Source organism: Eulemur rufifrons, chromosome 15, assembly GCF_041146395.1.
Source record: "Eulemur rufifrons isolate Redbay chromosome 15, OSU_ERuf_1, whole genome shotgun sequence".
Taxonomy (NCBI): Eukaryota; Metazoa; Chordata; class Mammalia; order Primates; family Lemuridae; genus Eulemur; species Eulemur rufifrons.
This window is the reverse complement of record NC_090997.1, coordinates 38,073,563-38,091,616: the sequence shown is the minus strand read 5'-3', so window position 1 is coordinate 38,091,616 and position 18,054 is coordinate 38,073,563.

Below are 18,054 nucleotides of genomic sequence, written 5' to 3'. Positions count from 1 at the left end.
CTATATTAGTTGATTTCTTACTTTATACCAGCCTCTACGTTCTATCAGTACTCACAGTAACAGAATGCAGTGGTTTTCCCTGTACTACAATGATAAAACTGGAGATTAGAGAGGTTAAGTAATTTGCCCAAGGTCACATACAGTGTCCGAGTTATGTCATGAAACCATGTCAGTATAGAACATCAACTCTTCCTTAATACTCTGTACTATTATATTCTTTGTGTTACCCCAGTACCAATTTTAAGGAAAACCCCCTGAAGTATAAATTGCAAATATATATCCTTATCTTGGTAAGTACTAAATAAATAGCAAGGAAATTTCTGGAATTCTGAAGGCCATAGCAGAATACTCAGTTTATCTCAATGCTGTGTGGACCAGACCTCATTTCCTCTTCATGAGACTGGAAGCATCATTGCATTTTAGGTTTCTTAGTGGTAGTTAAATATTTTCCCTTTCTGTCTACATTTCTACCCTTTCCCTTGACATCACTGATATTCCCTTCACCTAGAGTGTCATTATCTTCATCTCTTCTGGAGTATATCTTGCCCAAGGTCCATTTTAGATGCTCTCTTCTCCATTCAAATTTCCTCCCTTCCCTTACATAAAGATAAATTTGTCTTTTCCTCAAACAGGGAAATAGTACTTCTTTCACTATTTTTATTAGCTGCCCACAACTCATCAGGCATGTGCTAGATGCAACGAATTTTTCTTATTAAGAAGATGGGGCCAGGTGTGGTCAGCACTTTTGGAGGCCAAGGTGGGAGAATTGCTTGAGCCTAGGAATTCGAGACTTAGTGAGACTCCATATCTAATAATCATAATCATCATCGTAATAATATTAATAAAACATGGTCTCTTCCCCTAAGGAAATTACATTTTAGTGGAGAAATAAACACATAAGCCAAAAAAAAGCAATAAAATGGCATGCATAAAAATTAAGGTGACCATATAGCTAATTGCTCAATCTGGGCCATTTTTGAAGTGAAAGGGACAATTAGCAATTATGCTTGGACAATGGGCATTACTTAGGACTGTGCTGGCAAATCTAGATGTATGGCCACCCTCTAGTGGACCTGTGCATGGTACAGAGACAAGTGGCTAAGCCGCAGATGATGGTAGTGGCAGGGATCAGGGAAGCTTATATAATAATATTTATTACTTTCTGTCTTATATTGCAGGTATACGTCAGAGAGGGCATAGGTTCAGTTCCAGATCACTGCAATAGCTAATATTGTAGCAAAACAAGTCATCTAATTTTTTGGTTTCCCAGTGCATAAAATAGTTATATTTACATTATACTGTAGTATAATGTGCAATAGGATTATGTCTAAAAATAGTGTATATACCTTAAGTGAAAAATATTTTATTGCTAAAAAATGCTAATGATCATCTGAGCCTTTAGTGAGTCAACAATCATTTTGCTGGCATAAGGTTTTGCCTCAATATTGATGGCTATTGACTGTATCAGGGTAGTGGTTGCTGAAGGATAGGATGGTTGTGGTAATTTCATCAAATAAGACATAAGCAAAGTTTGCCACATCAGTTGACTCTTCCTTTCATGAAAGATTTATTTGTAGCATATGATGCTGTTTAATAGCATTTTACCCATAGTAAAACTTCTTTCAAAATTGGAGTCAATCCTCTCAAACCTTGCCAATGCTTTATCAGCTAAGTTTATGTAATATTCTAAATCCTTTGTTGTTATTTTAACAATGTTCATAGCATCTTCACTCACCAGGAGTAGATTTCATTTTAAAACACACACACACACACACACACACACTTTTTTTGCACATCCATAAGAAGCAACTCCTCATTCATTTAAGCTTTATAAGATTGCAGCAATTCAATCGCATCTTCAGACTCTACTCTCATTTCTAGTTCTCTTGCTATTTGCACCACATCTGCTGTGACTTCCTCCACTGAAGTCTGGAACCTCTCAAAGTGATCCATGGGGGTTGAAATCAATTTCTTTCAAATTTCTGTTAATGTTGATATTTTGACTTCCTACCATACATCACAAATGTTCTTAATGGCATCTAGAATGGTGAATTCTTTCCAGAAGATTTTCAACTTACTTTGTCTAGATCCATTAGAGGAATCACTATCTATGGCAGCTACAGCCTTATGAAATGTATTTCTTAAGTAATGAGTTGAAAGTCAAAATTACTCCTTGATCTATAGGCTGCTGAATGGATGCTGTCTTATCAGGCATGAAAATAGCATTAATCTCTTTGTACTTCTCCATCCGAGCTCTTGGGTAATTAGTGGCATTATCAATGAGCAGAAATATTTTGAAAGTAATCATTTTTTTTTTTTTCTGAGCAGTAAGTCTCAATGGTGGGCTTAAAATATTCAGTAAATCATGCTGTAAAAAGATGTGTTATCATCCAGGGTTTGTTGTTCCATTTATAGAGCTCAGTCAGAGTAGATTTGACATAATTCTTAAAGGCCCTAGGATTTTCATAATGGTAAATGAATATTTGTTTTCACTTCAAGTCACCAGCTGCATTAGCCCCTAACAGGAGATTTAGCTTATCTTTTGAAGCTTTGAAGCCAGGCATTGACTTCTCCTCTCTACCTATGAAAGTCTGAAATGGCAGCTTCTTTCAATAGAAGGCTGTTTCATCTACATTGAAAACCTATTGTTTAGTGTAGCCATTTGCGTCAATGGTCTTAGCTAGATCTTTTGGCTACCTTGCTGCAGCTTCTCCATCAGCACTTGCTGCTTCACCTTGTACTTTTGTTATGGAGACAGCTTCTTTGCTTAAATCTCATGAACCAATTTCTGCTAGCTTCCAATTTTTTTTCTGCAATTTTCTCACCTCTTTCAGCTTTCATAGAGTTGAAGAGAGTTAGAGTCTTGCTCTGGATTAGGCTTTGGCTTAAAGGAATGTTGTGGCTGGTTTGATCATCTATCTGGACCACTACAATTTTCTCCATTTCAGCAACAACATTGTTTTGCTTTCTTATCGTTAGTGTGTTCACTGGAGCAGCACTTTTAATTTCCTTCAAGAACTTTCTGTTTACATTCACAACTTGGCTAACTGTTTGGTTCAAGAGGCCTAGATTTTTTGCATATCTCAGCTTAAATACTACGCTTAAACATTTCTAGCTTTTGATTTAAAGTGAGAGGTGTGTGACTCTTTCACTTGAACACTTAGAGGCCATTGTAGAGTTATTAATTGGACTACTTTCAATATTGTTGTGTCTCAGGGAATAGGGAGGACTAGGGAGGACCAAGGAGAGAGAGAGAGAAAGAGAGAATAATTGGTGATTGTTGGGGCAGTCAAAACACACACAACATTTAAGTTCACCATCTTATAGGGGCACGGTCTGTGGCACCACCAAACAGTTATAATAGTAACATTAAAGATTACTGATCACATACCACCATAACAGATAAAATCATAATGAAAAAGTGTGAAATATTGTGGGAATTACCAAAATGTGACACAGAGACACGAAGTGAGCACATACTATTGGAAAAAAAGCACTGATAGAGTTGCTCAATTCAGTATTGTCACAAACTTTCAATTTGTAAAAAACACAGTATTTATGAAGCACAATGAAGTGAAGCATAATCAAGGAATGCCCAAACATTTATTTATACGTGCACTTTATTTTGCCACCAGACTCTAAGAATTTTGAAGGTGAGCTCCATATCTTATTCATAATCTCATATCCCACAGTGCTCAAAGAATGCCTTCCTGTACGTGGTCCTTTAATATGTGTTGAATAGATGTACTGATTTTCCTGTCGTGTATAAGTGCTCTCTTTCTGCCAGTTTTAGAAATATGCACTCATAATTCTCAGGTATATTTCTACTGTCTATGGATTTTGAACACCATTTACTTTTTTAAAAATGTATTTTTTATTTGCAAAGCAAATATAATTATAATATTATTAATATTAATATTATTATTTACTTCTTTATGAATTCTATAAGGTTTTCTTTCTATCAGTTAATTGTATGTGAAAGAAACAGGAGAGAGCCAGAACAATAAATCAACAAGTGGTGAAGAAATAATCAGGGGAGGGGGTTAGAAGATGGATAGTACTGTGTGAGATGAGGAAAAAGACCGTAAAAGAAGTCCACCATTGTCAGCTCTAGCACTGTCTTGAAAAGCCTCTCTAAACTTATACTTTTAATTCTTAAGCTTGAGTGAGTGATTGCTTTTTCCTTCCCAATGGGAGACAGCCCAAGCTCTGTGACAAAGCAAGAAGGGATCTGGTCCTCTTACCCTGTCCCTATAGTCCCTAAGTGACCTGTTACCCCGTTTTGAGCAGCCTGCCTTCCCCTCTGCCTGATTATGGATAAAGCCTGGAACAAGACATCCTTCTTCAAAAGTCCACAGACATTCATACTAGAAGGAGCTGGCAAAGAACTGAAGGCTGGAGAGAGGAGGTCACTCAGCCAAAACGAAATGTATGCCCTCCTTGAGAGTAAATGTTATAGATTGATTAATTTGCTTTGAAAAATTAACTAAGAAAAACATGCATTGATTTACAAGCAATATTCTATGAATAATGACCTCAGTTTAAATTCTGAACAACATCAGTATTCTATCAAGCATCTTCAGCCTTTTGAATCCCTCGGTGACCTCCTGTAGCTCCCTAATTATGTAGGCAATTGAAGCTTGGCTCTAGTTCAACATCCAAGCCCTGACTCTGCGCTGGCAATGAAAGAATGCATTTATATTGGTTAGGAAATAGCAAGAAGCATCTGGACTTGGCCATACACTAAATAGCCAAATCCAACAAGTCACACCCAAGAAAAGACCACAATCAATCAAAGGCAATTAAGTAATACATGCAAACTAAATGTCTCTGTACTGCATCTCCCTAACTTACAAGACTTTGTAAGTTAGATTTGGATGGGCAGAAAGTGTCATAAGTAAGAGCCTGGGTGTCTGACTCAGACAGACTGAGTTTGAAGCCTGACTGTCAATGACTTTTAATAAGTAACTTGACCTCTTTGTGTCTTAGTTTTCTCATTTGTAAAACAGCAATAATATTAGTACTTAACTCATAGAAATATTGTAAATATCACATTAGATAAAACATGTAAAATGCCTAGCATGCTGTAAGCGGTTGATAAACACTTGCTGTGATTATGAATATTATTGCTCTTAATGCTACTAGTGTCCTAGAAACATTTTCTAGCATAAAAAACGAGGGGCAGATCAAAATATGGGACACATGACCTAGGAATATATTAATTAGATCAATTCATGCATCCATTCTTTGTGCTTATTCACATTATTAAGTCTTCAAAGAATGAAATGCTATCGATCTCTTGATGCTATCATCTCTGATGATGATAGTATCATTTCTTGATTGTAAGAATATTATGCTGGGCATGGTAGTGAAAAGGACTATTATGAAAAAAATTTTAAAGTTGCTTAAAAATGACACTACATGGAAAACAATTTAAAAAAGCTAAGTGAGGTAAAAATTGTTTTTCATTGTACTCCTTCATATCTAGAATTCTCTTCAGTTTGGAAATTATAAATCCCTTATGCAATGACTTTTAGAGTCCTGAGGGTTTTCTTTTTTAAAACTCTATTAGTCTAGGGGGTAAAGGGGTGCAGTAAAATTTGAGTTAATGTTGTCAAAGTGTTCATTCTCTAAAGGTAAAAGTAATTTGTGCATTTCTGTAAATCTAATAACATGGCTCTGGGAAATAAACTTTCTTCCTTTTGAAGATTAGAGGTTAGCTTCTCAATAAATTTACTTAGTGAAACCAAGAGAATGAGAGATCAAGTATGTACAATTGATGATATTCACCAATGCTTATGTGGATGCTGGGGTCACCACTGTTTTGGTCTTTCCAGGTTAAATCTTGTTAGAGGAAATCCCATTGCAACAAAAACATCTGAATAGCCAAAAGTGTTCTTAGCCAGGTGAAGGTTCTGTTACTGCAACATCACTACAAAGTACTTATAGTCTAATCACAGCAATAAAGGAATAAGCTCTCTGTTGGAGTTCGTGGTAATACAATTTGAGCTATATCTAGCTGCATAATTTATTAATAAAAAGAAAACAGTGGAAAAGCAACAATAAAATAGTCAAGTAAGTGATGGAAGCTATCATTTCTTTGTCAGCAAGAAAAGAAGTGGCTGCCTTCACTTAAAAGTGTTCAATGGCCCAGCTGCTTAATCAATGCCATTCAGGTACAAATTCTGCAAATATGAGTAAAAGGTTTTGATAATGTGACATTGTAAGTCACTGGAATCACCATGATGTTAGAAGAATATGCTGTTGGCTATAGCTAAACAATTTAAGAAATCAATAGTCTTGAGTAAGCATTTTTCAAGACATGTATAATACAGCTTCAGGCCAACACACTTCTAAAATCAAGAGTATTCATCAAGAGAATAAAAAATAGATTAAAATAGGAGACAAGGGAGCAAGTTAGCAACATGAAAACATTATGCAATCTACTTGACAAATTACTGTAGTCAACCTACACTAGTAGTAATTTAGAAGAGAGGCAGAGGAAAAGAAAGCCCAACTGAGAAGCTAGAGTTGAATATATTTGCTAGGACAATAGAAAGCATCTTTTGATAACCAACGGGAAGTATATTCACATCATCAAATCTGGCACCATCTTAAGTTGTTTCTCACTATTTGGCATCTTGCCTGCACCTTTTCAGTCCTTGGCTGGTGGCCAGAACAGGTGGCAAAGGGGCTGGGGATGTCACTAGACAGTCCATAGTTCTTAATTAACAAAGCCCGCTGAGGATATTCAGTTTCTCATTGCCATGACAATTAAAAATACCAAAAATGAGTTCAGTATGCAAAGTAAAAATGCTGTTTTGGCTTGAGCTATTTTAACGAAATACCAGTTGTACTTTTTTGGTGAAGAAATCCTGGTGTGTATTTTATTTGTTTGTTTAGTGCAACATATTCATAATTAAAGGACAATGTATCCTTATCAGTACACTTTCATGAGATAACCATTCTGAGCAAGAGTTAGAATTAATAATATGCCCTAAACCCTTGCTATCTAAAGTGTGTTTGCAGACTAACATATTAGCATCTTCTGGGAGCATATAAGAAATGCAGAATCTCCAGCTCAATCTCAGACTTACTTAATCAGCATTTTATAAGATTCTCCTTGTATTGATGCCAGTGGATATTAATTTGAGAAGCCATGCTCTAATGTCAATAAGATTTTTCCTGGTCTTAATTTGTGTAAGCATTGTCTGAACTCATCAGTTTAATTATTTAAGATATTTAGAGCTGTTTCTCAATGTTTAGAAATGTATTAGTCTTTTTGTGAAATTTAGTCTTCTGATTTTTACTCAATCTATAGTTTGAATCACTTACCTGTCAAACTAGTTTAAGTATATCTTAATATAATTCCTTTCTTTCTTTCCTTCTTTCTTTCTTTCTTTCTTTTTCTTTTCTCTCTTTCTCTCTTTCCTAACTTCCTCTTCCTCCTCTTCCTCCTCCTCCTTCTTTATTCTTCATCTTCTTTTTAAAAGTGGAGAGTTTGATTTAAATTTTTTCCTTACACTTAACAAGGTGCCTGTGCTGGTAGCTGTGCCGGGGCTGCCTTGCTTAGTGTCTGGGGAGTTAGAGGTGATGTTAGAAATGGCTTTGTGTGTTTCAACCAGATTCACCTGGATACATCTCGTATAATTTTCGGTAGTTTACTGAGATAAAGTAACACAGAACAAAGAAATTTCATTTGGGTACAGATGAATACTTGAAAGAAAATACATATTTTCTCCCTTTTGTCCAGAAATTAATATTTCAAAAATAATATCAGGTCTCAAAGAAGAACTTTTATTTGTAAACTCTAAGTTATTTCCAGACCTTTTACCCTCCTATGTTTTCTTAACTGTTAAGCTAAAAATAAATTCTTTTAGTTGAAATACTAATATTTTTAAATTCTTAAAGTTATACAAGCACGTAGTAGAAAGAATCAAAGGATTCAAAAGATTTTCAGTTAAATGTCTCCCTACCTGTACCTTAATTACTGCTTTTCTTACTGATGTTTTGGCTATCTTTTCAGTGACATTTTACATATTGAATGTTATTTTGTACACTGAATGTATGTCTATCTCTATATACATTCTTAACACAAAGATAATGTAACACATATACTGCACTTTATTTTGCTTCTTATTATATATGATATATCTTGGGGAGATGCTGATCTTTTTAATGACTACGCAATATTTCATTGTGTGTCCTTACCATAATTTACCTGATCTGACAAATAGGCTACCAGGTGTTCAGATTATTTCAGTATTTTACTCTTATTAACAATGACCCAATAAATGTCCTAATGAATATTTCAATTTGCAAATGTACAACTGATTGGATAGCCATATGCAGAAGAATGAAACTGGACCCCAATCTCTCACTATATACAAAAATCAACTCAAGATGAATGAGAGATTTAAATTTAGTATCTGAAACTATGTAAATACTAGAAGTAAAGCTGGGGAAAACTCTCTTGGACATTGGTGTAGGTAAAGAATTCATGACAAAAACCATGGATGGGTAGGACTTAATAAACTAAAATGTTTCTGCATGGCAAAAGAAATAGTCAACAGAGTGAACAGTCAACCTGAAGAATGGGGGAAAATATTTACAAACTATGCATTCAACAGGGGACTGATGTCCAAAATTTACAAGAAACTCAACTCAATGATAACAAAAAAACTACAAATAAACCTATTAAAAAGTGGGCAAATAACATAAACAAACATTTTTCAAAAGGAGACATGAAAAAGGCCACAAGCATATGAGTAAATGCTCGTCATTAATCATCAGGGAAATGAGAATTAAAACCACACTGAAATATCATTTTATACCAGTTATAATGGCTATTATTAAAAAGTAAAACAAATAACAGATGTTGGTGAAGATGCAGAGAAAAGGGAAAGCTTATACACTGTTAGTGGGAATGTAAATCAGTACAACTTCTATCAAAAACAGTATGGAGATTTCTCAAAGAACTAACAATAGAACTGCCATTTGATCTAACAATCCCATTACTGGGTATCTACCCAAAGGAAATGAAATCATTATATCAAAAGATACCTGTACTCAAATGTTTATCATAGCAATATTCACAATACAAAGATATGGAATCAACATAACTGTCCATCAGTGGTTGATTGGATAAAGAAAATATGTACATGCACACACACATACACAATGGAGTAGAATTCAGCCATAAAAAGAATGAAATCATGTCTTTTGCAGCAAGTTGGATGGAACTGGAGGACATTATCTTAAGTGAAACAACTCAGAAACAGAAAGTCAAATTCCATGTTTTCACTTGTAAGTGGAAGCTAAATAATGTGCACACATGAACATGGAATGTGGAATAATAAACATTGGAGACTCAGAAGGGATGAGAAATTACTTAATGGTTACAATACACACTATTCAGCTGACAGTTACACTAAAAACCCAGAATTTACCACTATATAATATATCTAAGCAACAAAACTACCCCTATACTCTTAAATTTATGAAATAATAAAACTGGGATGGTTAAGGGAGCTTCCTGTATAGTAAAGCAATGACAAAAGATATAATTTCCTAGTGAGAAAGTCAAGGTGAAGAGCATGAAGATTCATCCTATGGTGGAGTTCTGAAGAATGTCTATATGTAAGGGCTGAATATTGGAAAAGGGGGCTTCAAAGAAGACTGAGACAAGCAGACAAAGAGACATGAAGAAAACCAGTAAAATACGATTTCATAGAAGCCCCTTACCCACCCTGCCAAACGTTTTAAGAATGAGGGAATGGTAAAGAGTGTCAACAATGCACACTGAGAAAAAGAAGCCCTATTCAATAAATAGTGCTGGGAAAATTGAAGAGCCACATGCAGAAGAATGAAACAGGACTCCTATCTCTCACAACTCACAAAAATTAATTCAAGATGGATAAAGGACTTAAATGTAAGGCATGGAACCATAAAGATTCTAGAAGAAAATGTTGGAAGAACTCTTCTAGATATCAGCCAAGGGAGGCAAAGAATTTAGGATGAAGACTGCAATGGTGATCACAGAAATAATAAAAATAAATAAATGGGACATGATTAAACTAAAAAGCTTCTACACATCCAAGTAAATAATTAACAGAGCAAATAGGCAACCTACAGAATGGGAGAAACTGTTTGCCAGTTATATATCTGATAAACGCTTAATAACCAGAATCTACAAAGAACCTCAAGCAAATCAGCAAGAAAAAAATCAAACAACCCCATTAAAAAGTAGGCAAAAGACATGAACAGAATCTTTTCAAAGGAAGACAAATGGCCAATAAACATGAAAAAATGCTCAAAATCACTAATCATCAGGGAAATGCAAATTAAAACCACAGTGAGATACCACCTTACCCCAGTCAGAATGGCCTTTATTAAAAAGTCCAAAAAACAATAGATGCTGGCATGGATGCAGCATGGATACACTGTTGGTGGGACTGCAAATTAGTATAACCTCTAAGGAGCACAGTATAGGGATTCCTCAAAGAACTAAAAGTTGATCTGCCATTTGATCCAGCCATCGCACTACTCAGTATTTACCCAAAGGAAAAGAAGTCATTTTATCAAAAAGACACCTACACTCAAATGTTTATCACGGCATAAATCACAGTTGTAAAGATGTGGCATCAACACAAATCCCCATAAATTCATGAGTGGATTAACAAAATGTGGTATCTGTACACCATGGAGTACTACTCAGCAATGAAGAAGGATAACTTTATGCCTTTTGCAACAATTTGGTTGGAACTGGAGACCATTATCCTAAGTGAAGTATCTAAAGAATGGAAAAACAAACATCATATGTACTCATTACTAAATTGAAACTAACCAATGGTCACACATGTGCATAGAGGGAAGTAAAACTCAACAAAAATTAACCAGGGGGGAGAGGAGAGGAGGGGATGGGCGAAAGCTGGCCTAACGGGTACAATGAACAATATCTGGGTGATGGGCACACTTATAGTCATGACACAAGTATTATAAAAGCTATTCATGTAACCAAAATTATTTATACCTCATAATACTTTGAAATAAAAAAAATTTATTTTGCATTTAAAATAATTAATTAAACAATGATATAAAACTACTTTTAACTTCTGCATTTATAATAGCTCTAGAGTTTTAGCTTCAGGGAGAAAAAGGATATTCTTACTTTTTCAAAACATATTCAGAATAACCTTAAAATATTAAAGTTTGAATGAGAAATATGTTTATTCAGTAGGTAAATTTCCTTTGAGTAGCCCATCCAATAAATTATAAAGCATAATTATTACTATTAGAGTGAACATTTGGAGATCCTAAAACATATATCATGTTTTCTATAAAGAAATTTATCCAAAGTGCACAGTTTTTTATCTTCAAATTCAAACATTTTCAAGGCTGTTAGAAACCTTAACTTGTACAACTTGACATAGTTCTGACTGAGGTTGACTTTCAGTGTAAAATTCAGAGAGAAAAAAAAGTCCTGGATAAATGATACAATCTGTATCACATAGAACATGTTAAAAATGATTTCAAAAGGATGATTATATTCTTTCAAGGGACCTCGATGACAATATATCTTTGAAGCAAGAAGGCATCTGAATATTCAATAGTAGGTTCACTGTGTAGTCAACACTTGAACCCTGTAGAGCTGTCTTCAATTTATTTATGTAGAGAATTGCTTTTGCCACAACTATCTGCCTCTGTTACAAACATTATGGACTAGAAAATAATGCATTCCCACATTTCTTCAACAACAGTACCTTAGAGAATAGAATGGTCTTGTAAAAAAGTTACCATGCTAGGAAATATTTATCTAGCTTAGAAGGGATAGTTCTGTTCAACCAGGTATTATTGCATGTTAAGTTTGAAATCATTCAACTCACCCAAAGAAAAATACAGAAACCAGCGTATCTATCTATCTATCTATCATCTATCTTCTATTGTCTGTCATCTGTCTTACCTTTACCTTCTAGTGATTTACTAAGAGTGTCCTCCGCACCTTTGTTGGCCTGACTCACTTCCGCTCCCTCTTGGAACTCTTGGGCGTCTCCAACATTCCCTGAACTCACAGACTCTGCTAGGTACTTTACTCTGTATTTCAATAGCACTGGGGTTATAGGTTTGTCCCCAGATAGGGAGATGTTGTAGGGAGAGAGTAGACGTTTATGATTTTGTTTCTCCAACTCAGCTACAGCGCCTTGAGGGCAGGGCAGTGCATCATCTCAGTAGCTTGTGCTAAGAACTAAGCATAGTTCTTGATACTTAGTTAATAACTGCTTGATAATTTGCTTAATTGAATGAAATTGTTTGCATATAACTAACTAGGTTGTAAGAATAAAAGAGTAAAATGCAGGAAGAGGAGCAAATCACATACTGGACATACCCAGACCTAAAAGCTATTCACAAATACCTCTTTCTAAGAGCTGTCCTCAGTACTTTCCATGAACTGCTCCCTTTTATTAATTAAACTTCTTTGTTGATAAATCAAATGCTATTTGAGAATGTTAGCATATTAGGGTACTATAATGAATACATGTGAATTTTGTTTCTAAAGATTTATTGTGTCAAAGGTGAAAAAAGACCAGATTGCAGAGCAAAATTTTGAGGAAAAAAAATGGTCTGGCTGAAACAGAAGGAAAGGCTAGGCCTCGTCACCATACTAAGGGAGAGCCATGGGCAGTGAGAAGCAAGGACCTTTGTGATGCACATCAATCCAAACTTGTCAATCCCTGGAGCGCTAAGAAACCTGTGCATCAGCTTTACTGTTCCAGCCCGAGACTCCAAGGATCTACCTCTTAGCAATAAAGCAAATCCCTGGAGTGGCACCTTTGTGGAGTAGCATGGACATTGACTCTAACACACAGCCCTCACAGCATGGGTTAGAGTGAGCTGCTCAACCTCCAAGTACATTTGGTAATAAACATGAAAGCTTGTGATATAGAGGTGAGTGATGTCAAAGCATTTGCTCTATTCTTGATATATCTTCTGTATGTTAAAAACCCAGTCTTACTATTTTCCAACGTTTTCCCCCTCTCGACCAAAATAATCAGTGGCCACAATAGGTCATGAGGTGTAAACTTTCACTTTTATTAAAAAAAAGTCAGAGTTATAGAAATTATTTAGCCCTGCTGTTGCATACCACCTGAGAAATGGACTTTCCATTAGCCCAGTCAATCAGGTGCAAAATGGTCCCCTGCTCTTCTACCTGCCAGTATACAAACAGAGTCCATGCTCCTCTCTAAAGCATACCTGCACCTGTTCACTACATCCCTTCCCCGTTCACCGCTCAGTGTTTTGGCAACTCTCTCCTTTCTCTTCTTCATTGCCATGTTTCTTTCTCTATCAGATCTTTTCCTCAGGTGTATAAATCTCATATTATTTCTGCCATCTCAAAAAACTTATCTTTCCTTGTCTCCACTTCCTTTAACATCTACATAGCTAATTTCCTCAGTTCCTTCAGGTCTTTGCTGGAATATCACCTTCTCGAAGAGGCTTTTTTTCATCACACTATTTACAGTTGCAACTCACCACCCCCCATTGCATTTATTCTATACTTTTTTCCTCATAGAATTTATCATCTCCAGCTATGAAATGTTCTTACTTGCTTGGCTGTCTTTTGTTTTTATTCTCTTATTTAAATAAAAGCTGCAAGAAAGCAGAGATGTGCGTCTATTTTGATCATTATTTTCCAAATTCATAAACCTGATTTTAGTAGGTGCTTAATAATTATAGAATGAATTTACAAATGATGACATATTCATTTTATCCCTTGAGAAACTCAGTCTTAAGGTTTTCACTATAAAAATAAAATTTTCTAATTAAGAATCAGCTTATTGCTATTATAAGAGTTAATTTTATTTCTTATTTGCATTCTCCTTTGCTCCACAAGACCTGATTCCATTTTTGGTTCTAGAATCCCCATGGTTTCTGGGTTTTGTGCTCCCCTAGGTAGTATCTGAAAGGTGCTTCTGGGGATCAACAAAATCATTTACTTTAAATCTGTATATAAAGCAGGAGACACAGATGTTTTGGGGACTTTTAAGAAGGTTCTCTTTTACATCCACAGTGCACTTATTCAGAGATTCTACCTTCTGTTTCTGCATTCGATTTTGGACCTGACATTGGTGGGGGAGTTATTGCAAGTCTGTTGTTCCTAAAGGTGGCCATAATGTTGACAGCAAACTGCCTCAGCACAGTTTACACTTGACTTGGTTTGGTAGAGTAAATCTTCACTCATTCTTTGTTAAATAGAATTTATTTCATTAATGGGTGTCAGTCAGTAGCTGATAAGGCAGCAAGTGTTGGAAACAAAACTAGTAAGGGCTAGTAAAGAACTTGGGAAAAAGGATATTGTAATGCTACTAAAAACTCTATCTTGAGCAAATATTTAAAATTGGAGCATTTAATTAGGACTGAAATAGAAATGTGGGGAAATATTACCACACAATCACTATTTTCACAAATTTCCCCTTTTAATAACCATTTGGGAATACTTTCTAAAGATATATGCTGACTCTTACTTACATTCTTTTCCTCTGACTTAAAAAAATTATGCTTTACTTCTAGAAGATGTGTGTCTCCACCTGGCTGTAGAATTCTAGAAGTCCTCTTTTAATCCATCACTACATATGTGTTTACATGCATGTGTGTGTACACACACACAGATAAAAGCTATATATTTTCCATGTATTGCACTTCCTTCCTGTCTTTTACCAGAGTAAGTGAGCTCTTTTAACTTGGGAAATAGGGATGGCTTCCATCATAGAAAAATAAGAAAAAATAATTTCTTTTTCTCAGACCCTATTCTCATCAACCCTGTTTGTACATTAAAAAACCATCTCAGGAAAAAATTTAAAAATATTGCTCTGTGAGCTTCGTCTCAAACTAATTGAACCATAACCTCTGAAGATGAGACCTAAGAACTAGTATTTTTTTAATATCACAATTCCTGTTTAATTAATTGTCATTTTTAATGGACATTACACTTCTCTACTGATAGAGGTCTGATTTCTGTAGCTGTGTCTTTCAGAATTTACTGAAACAAAGTTCATTTTGCCTCATTAGTAGATTTTTAAAGTCTGCACACTTTCTCAGGCATTTATATTAGCCATTATACTTATTCTTATTTGGAAGGGGGAGCATGGCGGTAAACAAATGTTCCTTGAAATGATATTCAAAATCCTTTTGTGGTTATATTAATTTGCAATGAGATAGAAGTCTAGAATTCTGCAAGCTACCAAGACGAAGGAAAAGATAGATTACATATTTTCTGTCTTGTTTATAATAATTGGTTCACTCATTCTGTATACCTACTTCAATTGTCAAGTTCAAATTTGGAAATAGATATAATCTCTCAAGGTACTTGTTAATTTCCATGCACTCATGCATTCTCTTGTGTTTTCCAATGAATAATCACACTCTCTAAAACTGCATTTAGATTTTAGGGAGATAAGAATGATAAATTGGCCGGGCGTGGTGGCTCACACCTGTAATCCTAGCACTTGGGAGGCCGAGGCGGGTGGATTGTTTGAGTTCAGGGCTTCCAGACCAGCCTGAGCAAGAGAGAGACCCCATCTCTACTAAAAATAGGAAGAAATTATCTGGACAGCTAAAAATATATATAGAAAAAATTAGCCGGGCATAGTGACGCATGCCTGTAGTCCCAGCTACTCGGAAGGCTGAGGCAGTAGGATCGCTTAAGCCCAGGAGTTTGAGATTGCTGTGAGCTAGGCTGATGCCACGGCACTCCATCCAGCCCAGGCAACAGAGCGAGACTCTGTCTCCAAAAAAAAAAAGAATGATAAATTATACAGCAATGAAGTAGCCAGAAGAAAAACTAGGCTTAAAAGTTTTATATTGTATTTTTTAAAAAAGTTAATAATAAACTACCATTGGAGGCAATATGGAAGTGTGAAAATGTAATAAACTAGAGTAGATAGATCTGGGTTTGAATCTCACAGTTATCACTCATATCCATAGTCATTGCACTGGCAAGTCTGAATCTGACCTCCCCTCATCATTTCCACAGGGAAAGCTTTAGTCCAAGGTAACATCATCGAAAATCTGGACTCTTCCCTGCCCTCTCCCACCACTCTCTCTTCACGTTTTGTCCTTCATGAAAGTTCTCCATGCAGTATCCAAAGAAATTGTTTTAAAGCCTATATCTGATCACTTAAAACCCTCCACTCACTTCCCATTGTAATTAGAATAAACTCCACATTCCTTGTAGAATCCTATTCTCCTTGTTGTGTACACTTCAGTCACATGACTGTCCCTGGAATAGGCAAAGCTCATTCTCATCTTAGGGTCTTTGTACAGATAATTCCAGAGCAAGACAGAGATGAAAGGGCTTTCATGCTCTCATCAAGTAATGGCATATTTAATATTTTGTAAATCTGTTCCTTATCTGTGAAGCTTATCTTTTTTCCTTTCATGAGATCATGGGAAAATCTTTAGAAGTATCCAGAAGTTATCCTGACTATGCAAGGTGAAAGAGTGGTGATATTAATTCCAGCCATTGAAAGATTATTAAATTATTACTAATAAAAGATAAGACTGTTGAATTCCCTATTGGAACCAAGATTATAGTCATTATTGAGCAGATACAATATACCAGGCACTGTATTGAATACTACAGAAAATAAAAGAAAAAGGCTATATAAAGCAGTTTTTTTTTCTTGTCATATGGAAGAAAGAATAAGAAAAGCACAATAATAATGCTCCTACTAAACAGAATATGTATCATAAAAGATATTAAAATTTAAAGGGTAGGGGTTTTAAAAGTGGAGGGTATAATAGATCTGACTCCCACTGTAAGCAACAGTAATTTAAAAATATGCACATTCTTTTCTAATCTGTTAGACTTGCTTCTTCTTAATTGAATTGAAATACAAGATTAGTTGGGTTTTGGGATCAGGGAATTGAGGAAGGCTTTATGAAGGAACTGGACCTAAAGAATACAGCATTTGAGCTGGACCTGGATAATGGGAGAGATAATGGAATGCATTTTATTTATCTCTTTCTTAATTTGGTCCTGATTTTACTAAGTAAGTAAAATGAATTTGTGGTTTTTCAGAGTGTGCCTGCTGAATATATTACTGGCCTCATGATAATCTTCTAATAGTTTTTTAAGGAAAATAAGACTCTAGTATCTGGAGTGAGAAGGACCTTGGGCAAGTAAATTGATCTCTCCCTCACCTGTAAAATCCTAATTTGTAGAATTATTGCCAAGATTAGAGGAAATGATGCAAAGTATCTGACATATAAGTGCTTAATTAAAGCAAGCTCTCATTTTTACTTTAATAACTGGAGAAGCTGTATATTATAGAAAGTAGGCAGAATTACGCAGTAGTTTAAAGCATGCACTCTGGAATCAGACTGCATCAGTTGGCCTTTGAATTCTGGTTCTACTACCTCTTACTTTCTGATCTTGGGCAGGTAACTTAACATCACTTTGTTTCACTTCCTTCATCTGTCAGTGGGAGGTTATAATACATCCTAACTCAGAGGGCTGTTGTGGGGATTACATCAGATAATTCACATTAAGTAACTTGTAGTCAGTACTCAATAGATAGGTTATTATTTATAATAATAATAATTAGTATAATTATATAAGTAAAGTCAAAGTAAACATTAATTATTATTATTAATATTTTTTAATCTTGGGGGTTATTGTCAATCTGATAATCTACAGCATTTGACAGGTCAACACATGCTAGGCAAATCAACTGATTCACAAATAGATTATTCTCAAATATTAACAAAAATTAAAAACCTCAGCTAATCACATATGTAGACTTGAAGGGTTATTTGAAGTACCTCATTTAATATTTTCACTTTATTTGACCATGTTACTGGTATTTTCTATTGACTTGACTTATGTTTTTATGATTCATTATTTATCGCTGATTTTTAAATATGTGAGTGAGGTCAAATCCAGGCAGTGATAGAAGCTGAGGTCCCTGATTTTATAACAGCTAAAAAGATGAACTCAAAGGAAAAATAACCTTGTTAGAAGAGAATGCCTTCGGGGGTCCTAGAGAATTAAGGCTA